Genomic DNA, 9,885 nt, shown 5'->3' on the forward strand with positions numbered 1-9,885 from the left:
AGTCTCCTCCACGTGGGGATGGGTCCAGGCCCTTCCAGCTCTGACACCAGAGGCCCTGTCCATCCGGACACAAACCTGCCCTGGCCTCCACACTCCTGCCCGAGCCCAGAGGCTGCTTTGTGCCCCGGACCCTGAGGTTCTGAGCAGACAGTTCTGCCAGCTGACGTCCCCAGGAGCCAGGGAGGCCTGTGCGGGGGCGGTTGGAGCTGGCCCGCTTCCCCCACCACTCGGCTCTGGCTCTGTAGCTAAGCTCAAATTGGGGTCTTGGCTCCCACGGACCAGCAGCTGGGTCGTTCTGAGAAGGACCACTCAGCGCACGAGCCTGGAGCTTTCACCATAGAAGGAAAACAAAAGTTTAATTGGGGCAGCAGCGTCTGTTTGTTTTGAAGCCCTTGTGAGTCCCGCGGACAGGATGTGCCGTCCATGGCAGGGGTCCCACTGCCTTCCCGCAGTGTTCCTCTCAGGAAGCCAGGGCCTCCGGCCAGCCCCCTGGTAAGTCCGTATCTTGGGCCTGTCCTAGCCAGCCCAGGTAGGGGGCTCGCTAGAGAGCGCACACCCTTCCAAGCTCTGGTATTCCGTGACCAGCGCAACGCAAGATGTCTGGAACCCAGGTCACCTTCACGTGTGCTGGGGACTGCCCCACAGCTCGAGCCCTCACACCGGACGCAGACAAGATAGCAAAAGTCCAGCCACTCTTGGGGGCATTGTGGCCTTAATGCCAGGCTGCCACCTTGGTGTTGTGTCGACCCACTTTGTGCAGTGGTTTAACACCCAGTGTTAGGCGTTGCTTTGTCTCCACACCTGCAGTCGCCAGGGAAACCTGACGTGGAAGGTCATGCTCAGTTCTCATTCACCAACTGCCCAGCTGAGCATATCCTGGGTAGAGAGAAGGACAATAGCGCTTCTGTCCCCTGGATGGTGGCTGTGACTAGATGGCTGCTGGGTCTTCCTGTGGGTTGTTGGCTGCCCCGACCAGATGTGGTCCACACTCAGGACCCCATTTGAGTGGCTGACCTTTCAGTGTCAAGTTTTGGATGGTGCCTTTCGGGAAAACTGACTGCTCCAAACCTTTCCCCACTCAGCACCCTGAGTCCTCACGGTTGGGGTGGCTGACCAAACGGCCAGGGGAAGAATCAGCTCTCAGGCTCTGTGAACACGGAAGGGTCCCTTTTGTAGTCCAGCTTGTCTCTGTGACGTCCCTTCGCCTCTGTGCCAAGTGAAGAGACTTCCCTGGGCTCCTGTGAAGAGGCCAGGTAGACTAATGTCATCTTTGTGCCAGAAGGGGTTTCCATGGGCTAATGTGGGGACAGAGTCCCACAAAGCAGTTTCCAGGCTCTCGGCCTCACATAGAAAGGTGCTGGCTCAGGTAGTAGTAGATGGCCATCAGCTGTGACTAGTTGGCCGTCAGCTGTTACCAGTTAAGCCATCAGCCACTAATATAACTGCTGTGGCTACGCTAGCAAGCATAGATTGCAGCTAACAAGTGGGGTTGATTGGCAGAGAAGCAGACGGCAGATTGTGGATCGTGTGGCTCCTGCTTCCTGTGTCTCCAACCCAGCCCCCAGCGAGACTGTAGTGGTATGACTCCCCTACCTATGGCTCCATGGGTGTTCCTTTTTGGCCTCACCATGTCCTGCATTCTTGTGTGGGGAGCGGGACCAGAGACCCCGCATGACAGTCACTCTAGTTTGTCACAGAGGGACCTGTGCCCAGAACAAGCTGGGTGCTGATGAGAAGTGGCAGGCTGTTGGATGGGTGGTCAGAAGGTGCTGTCAACTTCAGCTCAGCCTCGCCTCCAGCCCCGGTCACTGACCCTTGATTTCCAGTGTTGTGCTACGTACAACACAGCACGATTCAAGTGTGCAACATAGTGAACACAGCCTGAGTGCAAATGCTGGTCCCTCTCCTCACGGCTGCCCTCTGCCTCTTGTTTTTCATGGCTCCGGCCACAGGTGAGAGCCCAGGCATTTCATTGGTCAGGTCGCACTGAGAATAAAGCTGTGGCTTCTGGAGCCTGGATTAGGGGCTCAGCATGTGGCCTCAGTGAGCAGAATCCCAATTGACAAGTTTTGAGGTGCTGATGCTTCTCTGCCAGCTCAGCAGAGAGCAGCCTCTAGATCTCTTTTTCAGTAAAGGTGGGTTAGCTCCCTCCCGCCCAGCTGGCCCACCACGCTGTCTCTCTCCTCACATGCACAGCTCATCCAAAAATACTAAGCATTTAGTGGCACCTACTGTGTACCGGCACTGTGACATGTCGAGCACAGGGAATCAGGTGAGGTGAGGCAGAGGGAAGCAGGAAACGTGCAGATGGGGCCTTCTGGTCTAGAAGCTACCCATCACACTGGGCAGCAATCACAGTTTGGTAAGTGAATGCAAGCTGTTAGGAGCAAGACAAGTTCACGAACAATACAACGTACAGCAGAAAGTTTGAGGGCTGTGTGGTAGGCACCGCTCTGGGGCTCGGGGAACACAGGGAGGGCATCAGGGCAGCACAGCCCATGAACATTTCCTGAGCACCCACTGGATACAGTATCTGTACCAGGCACGATAGAGGACGCAAAGATGAAAAAGTACAAATGATTAAAGCCGAATCTACTAGGAGCCAGGCTGAGCCCTTAGTTTCGGTTCCGTTTTTGGGGCCTCCTGCCCAAACATCAGACACAACTGAAAGAGGCACCTGCTCCTCCATGCAGCCCTCTCTGCTTCCCGCTCTGACACTTGCCAGCATGTACAGTGTATTGTATGCGACCCAAGCCCAGCTCTTGGTCACTGAATTCATTTCCTAGAGCGGCCATAATAAAGTGCTACAAGCTGGGTGTCTTTTAACCACAGAAATGTGTTCCCTCCCAGTTCTGGAGGCCAGAAGCCTGAAATCAAGGTGTTGGCAGAACCACCCTCTCTCTGAGAGTCCTTCCTTGCTTCTTCCAGCTTCTGGTGGTTGCTGGCAATCCTTGGAGTTCCAGGGCTTGTAGCTACATCACTCTAATATGCCTCTGTCTTCACATGGCCACCTCCCTGTGTGTCTCCATCTTCACATAGTTGTGTCCTCTGGGTCTGTGTCCAAATTTCCCTCTTCTTGTGAGAACACCAGTCATTGGACTAGAGCCCACCCTAATCCAGTGTATGATCTCTCTTTAGCTTAATTACAGCTGCAAAGATTCTATTTCCAAGTAAGTTCCCATTCACAGATCCAAGATGGGCATGAATTTGGGGGGTACACTGTTCAACCCAGTTCAGTCACTCAGGGTCTTGTACCTTCTAGAAGGCTGAGTCACTTGAGAGCAGAAGCCATGACTTGCATATCTCCTGTCTCTGCTTCAGGGCCTCCTGGGTGCCATCAGGTACCAGGTAGTCTTGTGGCCTTGTTATCTTACAAGATTTGGGAGGTGCTGGAATCACCCAGCCACCGACAATAGGACCAGCCTTTGGACATTGCTTGTGACTGATGGTGGGAGCCAGATTACTGAGTATGTGACTTGTGGAGCACCAGGCCTTTCCCCATGTGGCCAAGGTGTGGACTGACACCTCACCCCCGGGCGACTCTATCCCCCCATCACCAGGGCAATGGCAGGCCCAGGATGGGTCTAATTACCTCCTGTCCTAAGTGGTTGGCTTTCAGGAGTAAGCTCAGGCAGGCAGTGTCCAAGCTTTGGCCTCTGTGCCATCCCTGTGGGGTCTGTGAAGAGTTCAGCAGTACCCTGTTGTCTCCCATTCTGTCTGAGGAGAGAACTTGTCGGGAGGGAGCTGGGAGAAAAGTGCCTTTGTTGGACCCCCAGCATGTGCCAGTGTTAGAGTTTTCTCATTTGCAGCTGCCGGCAGAAATGTCGAAACTCTTAACCAAAAATTGCATCTCTTTATTAAATAGTGAAACTTCAAATATCACTAAAAATTACTCTGGAGCAACCTGTGGCACAAAATGGAGGGTCAGTGGTGCTCAGAGACGTCCTGACAGTAGGCTGTTTCTTCCTTCCTAGAGGGTCGCTCTGGAAAAGGCCTTTCCTCCTGCTCAGAGCCTTGGCTCAGGAATGGCCTGATGGATTTCCCAGGCAGATGGTCTTGGGGCTACCCTCCCACTGTAACCCGTCATCCTCTTCCTGGGCCTCTGAGGAAGCTGGAAAAGGCTCTGACAAACCTGGCGGTAGGAATAGCCTCCAGAGCACGATTGCTGCTGGCTAACTCCCCGGGCACTTAAGGGGTCACCTCTCATTCTCAAGTTGGTTTGCTTCGCTTGGTGAGAACTTTCCTGACTTCTCCATATGCATGTTTCTGTTTTTCCTTTTGATTTAATAACCACTTTGCTGATTTTCCCCATGAAGTGCAGCTAGTCTCAGAGGGCGATTTTTTTTAGATGCGAAAGTAGAACAGCTGATGTCTTGCCCACCTATTTCTCAGACAGACCATCGGGAGGAGCAGAGAGGCTGAGCCCGACCCAGTGCCCCCCAAGGTCCTCATTTTACTGCCCAGATGGTTAGGACTCTAAGTTGGCTATGTCTGGTTGCACGGGTGGCCCTGGCATTGGAACCCTGGCCTCACAGACTATAAAATCCATGGGCACGGGAATGGAAAATTCTGCAGCATCTTAGGGGACAATGTTTTGCAGTTTTGTAGAAAGTTGAACAAAAATTCACCATACGATCCAGCAAGTCCACTCCTAGAATTATACCCAAAGAGAAAAGGAAACATATGTCCACACAAAGACTTGTACACAAATGCTCACAACTTCATTCATCATAGCCAAAAGTAGAAACACCCAAAATGTCCATCAGCTGGTGAATGGATAGACAAAATGCGGGATGGCCACACAATGGAATATTATTATTCAGCACTAAAAAGGAATGAAGCACTGACACATGCTGCAACATGGATCAACCTCAAAAACATTAGGCTAAGTGAAAAAAGCCTGACTCCAAAGACTGCACGTTGTATAATTCTATTTATACAAAATTTCCAGAAGAGGCAAATTGGCAGAGACAGAAAGTAGACCAGTAGTTGCCCTGGGCTGGAAATCGAAATAAACATGATTGCAAGTGGACACAAAGGATCTTTTGGGGAGTGATGGAAATGTCTAAAATTAGTTTGTTGTAGTGGTTGGATAGTTCTGTAAATTTATTGAAGTCATATAAATGTACACTTAAAATAGGTGCATTTTAAATTATACCATTGAATTATACCTCAATAAAACTGTTAATGGCTGGAAAATGAAACAAACAGAAAACTCTATGGGCAGCATTGTGCAATGGCTAGAAGTGTAGCCCAACTTCTGACTCTCTGGCCTCCTAGCCGTGTGGCCCTGGGCCACTTACTCTCTCAGTGACTCAGTTTCCTCATCTATGAAATGGGGATGACAATTGTACCTGCTTCATTAGGGTAGTTATATGAGTTAATATTTGTAAAGTCCTTTGATCAACACCGGGTGCCTAGGTATACATTATGTGTAAATAATTAAAATTCTGTTGGGTTGTTACTCACTTGTTTAATGTACTGTAAGGAATTCCAGGATTCAAGTGCTCCCTCTCTTCATCTAAGAATGACAGCCAGACCTTTGGGTGGAAAGGGAAGCCAGTGAGGTTTGCTGTATGGAGCGTGGTTGTAGGTAAGATGAGAGGCTGTGCCATTTTATGCCAGCCACTTGTCTTCTCTGTTCACCTGCCAAGTGGGGTAACACAGCCTGCTTCTGCTGCTTCACATTGGATGGGGATTACAGGAGATGGCACGTGAAAAACCATTTGAGATCCACAAGGGTCCCTGGCACTTAGAGAGGTCTGGTGTTTGGGGGCTCTGGGATATGACCAGGGTCCTAGGTTTGCAAGGGCCATGGAGGGATTCAGGAGGGAGGGTAGATGAAACATGCTGGAAACGAGCCTCTGAAAAAGACATCATTCTGATGAGGATTACTAATTACACCAGGTGGCCATGGCAGCAGGGAGCTCATCCAGCATACCCCACACTCCACCCCAAGTACAGCTTTCCTAGCGCCTTGGAGACAAGGAAATAAACACATGCGTCCCTCTCTTGGCCCCTGACCTTTTGTTCAGAGCGCCTGGCTGGGCGGGGCTGAGAAGGGAAGGTCAAGTACAGAGAGGTTTCTGGCAGCCTCGTGGCCTTACAGTGAGGGGGTCTGGAGGTGCCTCAGCACTGATTGCACTTCTTCTTTATGCCTCGGGCCTTCTCCAATCTGTTCACTCTGGGCAGGATTAGGGGTAGAAGAATGGATGGGAGTGCGGTAGGGTGTTCCCTCATTCCCCTTTGAAAAGAAGCCACACCCACAATGACTGATATGCAAATGTTCGTAGCAACGTTATTCATAACAGCCCCTGCCCCCAACCAAAGGAAACCACTCACCTCTCCATCAGTGGTCAACAGATAAATAGGTTCATTCATACAGTGCAATACTACTCAGCAATGAAAAGGAAAATTCTGATAGGTATAAGGACACGGATGGATCTCAAAAACAGTCTAAGTGAAAAAAAACCAGATTCCAAAAACTCTACGCTAACGTGATTCCATTTATGTTAAATTCTAGAAAAGACAAAACTATAGAGACAAATGATATCTGTAGTTGCTAGGGGCCGGAGGGAAGGGAAGATTGACTGCAAAGGTCATGAGGAAACTTTTTGTGGGGACAGAAATATTCTAACGTGAGCATGACTACAAACAAAAATCATTGAACTATATGCTTAAAATGGAGGACTTTTATTGCACATAAAGTATACGTCAATAAAGATGTTGAAAAAGGAACCACAGTACAAAACTAAACATTCTCTTACCATATGATCCAGTCATTGTACTTCCACGTGAATTAAAACTGTCCACATAAAAACCTTCCCACAGATGTTTATAGCAGCTTTATTCATAATTGCCAAAACTGGGAAGTAATCAAGATGTCCTTCAGCAGGTGAAAGAATCAACAAACTGTGGTCCATCCAGACAATGGAATATGGTTCAGTGCTAAAAAGAACTGACCTATCAAGCCATGAATAGACATTCAGGAACCTGAACTGCATATGACTGAGTGAAAGAAGGTAACCTGAAAAGGCTACATGTACTGTATGCTTCCAAATATATGACATTATGGAAAAAGTAAAACTATGGAGACATTGAAAAGACCAGGGGTTGCCGGGGATTAGGGGGGAAGGAGGGATGAATAGGTGAAGAACAGAGGATTTTTAGGGCCATGAAAAGACTGTATATGATACTACAATGTCATTATACATTTCTCCAAACCCATAGAATGTGCAACCCCCAGAGGGAGCCCTGTTGTAAACCACGGACTTTGGGCGGTGTGTGTCAGTGCAGGTTCACAGATTCTAACAAATGGCCCATCTAGTGGGGACGTTGGTAATGGGGGAGGCTGCCTATGTGTGGGGACGGGGAACTCTCTGCACTTTCTGTTCAATTTTGCTGTGAACTAAAACTGCTCTAAAATATAAAGTTTATTTAAACAAAAAAAAACCCACAAGGAGGAGGCTCCTTAGCCCAAGAAGTACTCACCACTCCTGGACACCACCCCTGCCCCGCCCCAGACTGAGCTCCAGCTTCAGGGGTATCCCCTACAGTCTCCAGGGTGCCCTGGGCTCCATCTGAGGCTCCCAAACATTCAACTGATGGTGGAAGAGGGTTCTGGTCCAGTGGATGGGCAAAACGGTGGGTAAGCTCCGGGTGGGGGGACCACCCAATGAAGGGGAGAACCTGCCTGAGAGTCCTCTGGGGAAATGAGGGGTCAGAATCCCCAGTTGGCCTGGAAGCCCCAGGACACTGACTGGCCTTGGTTCATCCAAAGCCTATCTTTCTTCCTCTGTATATTTCCACCTTCTCTGTTTCTTCCCCTGTAGTTACCCTGTGTTGTCCAGACAGGCAGATGGAGAGGATTTATTGCAAGGTGGCTCACGGCCTTTCGGAGGTGGGTGAGATGCCCTGAGCAAATCCACAGAGCGGCCCAGCCCGGTCTTCCATCCTCTCTGCCCTCGTGGAATGAAGCTGAGGGTCCTCATAACACCCGCCATGGGTGATGCCCAGGTTGCTCCCAAATCCCTCCTCAAGCCCCAGGGGCTTGGGCTACATGGTCCTCAAGAGAATGAGCCTTTCCCATAGGGGACTCAGCAGTCCACGTGGACCCATGGAGCAGGCTTTGAAGTCTCAGTCCTGCTAAAGGTTTCCACCAGCTCTCCCTTTGAGTTGGAAAGTGCATAGAACTTTGCTTGCTGGGATCAAGGAAGTACTGTTCTCAAGGAGCAGAGAGCCAAGAGTGCTCCCAGGCCCTGATAAAGCAACAGGTCAGGGTCCTGTGGGACAGGCCTGGCCTCTGGCTCCCAGTACAATCTCATCCTCCTGCAGGCTTTGTCCAGAGAAGGGGCAGGCTTTGTTTGGTCCCAAGGTCACGTAAGAGTGGACACACTACAGGCTAGGAGCTTTGCACAGGGCACTTAGTTTCCTCTAAGCCTATTCTGTTATAATAAATTGTATATTCTCTTATAATTTTAAAAATTGTCTTCACAGTTGTGGTTATAGTCTAATTTTCTTTCCTACGGGTTTTTTTTTTTTAATCTTATTTGTTGGTTACATTTGTCAGAAATTTATTCTATTCATCTTTTCAAAGACCCAGTTTTTGGTTTTAAAGATCTATTTCACTATATTTTCCATCTAATTAACTACTTTCTATTTTAACTTTATTATCCATTTCTCCTTTTCAGTTTTTTTTTAGTTCTTTCCTTAGAATCACATCAAGTTTCTATTTCCCTTTTTTGTTGTTAATTTTAAAAAACACTTAAGGCAATAAAATTTCCTCTAGCACAGTTTGGCCTCCTCCCTTAGATTTTATCATGTAGTGTTCTCATTAATCTTTAAGAAATCAAAATTTGTAGTTTTTATTACCTGTTTAAAACTGAAAAGGTATCTTAAATTCTAGTAGTGTTGGTATGTTTGTGCTTTTGTTTCCAAGGTTTTATCATTTATTATTATCCCTTTGTAATTTATTTCTAGTCTCATGGTGTTATGGTCTGAGCATGGGAATCTGTATGTGTTCTACTTGCTGTAATTTAAAAATCTTTCTCTATAGCTTAGCTCATAACCAATTTTTATAAATGTTCAATGGATATTTTAAAATACATATTCTGTTTGTAGAATACATGTAATTGTTAAATTATTAATTATGTTTGTCAGAATTCTGTATTTTTATTTACTCTGAGTTCATTTGACCCTTCATTTCTGAGGGAAGATTGTAGAAATCCCACTGTCCAATTCTACTGGGAGTTGTTTGGTGCCAGTCCTGGCTGCAGGTCCTCAGCAGTCTCTGGCGTGGTCTCAGAGAGATGCTGTGGGCTCCTGTGACAGTATGACCTCATATTAGCCAAAGGTGCTCACGGTCCTGGGCTCATCTGGCTTCTGTCTCTGGACTTATGCTCCAAGCCCACTTTTTTTGTGTGGCTGAAGTCATTGTCTTCACAGAGGTGCCTGGTCTCAGGAGCATGGGCATTAAGGTGGGCACTTACAGGATTCCCCTCCAGCTAAGAGAGAAGGGAGCAAAAGGTCCTGCCCACACATAGGGTTTTCCATGCCAAGTCAGCAGACTCCACCTCCCAGGGAGCCAAGGGCCCTGGAACACCCGGGTTTCTTGGATGGCCATCAGTTTCTCTGGGATCCTGCCAATCATGCCAGCAAGAGCTAGTGGTTTGATTTTCTAGTGGCCAAGCAGGCCCAGACATAGCTCCTCTCAGCAAGCCTGACCTCTCAGGCTCCTGAAAACCAGTTGCTTTTCAAGACCTCAGCATTTATGAAGTTTGTCCCTACCCCCATCATGCTCAGGACTAAGGGTAAAGGCCAGGGAAGAGAGATGCTACCTGCCTGGGTGGGACCACATGACTGAGGCACAGGGAATTCCTCAATAAA

The sequence above is a fragment of the Rhinolophus ferrumequinum genome, chromosome 13 (genome assembly GCF_004115265.2).
Source record: "Rhinolophus ferrumequinum isolate MPI-CBG mRhiFer1 chromosome 13, mRhiFer1_v1.p, whole genome shotgun sequence".
In the NCBI taxonomy this organism is placed as follows: domain Eukaryota; kingdom Metazoa; phylum Chordata; class Mammalia; order Chiroptera; family Rhinolophidae; genus Rhinolophus; species Rhinolophus ferrumequinum.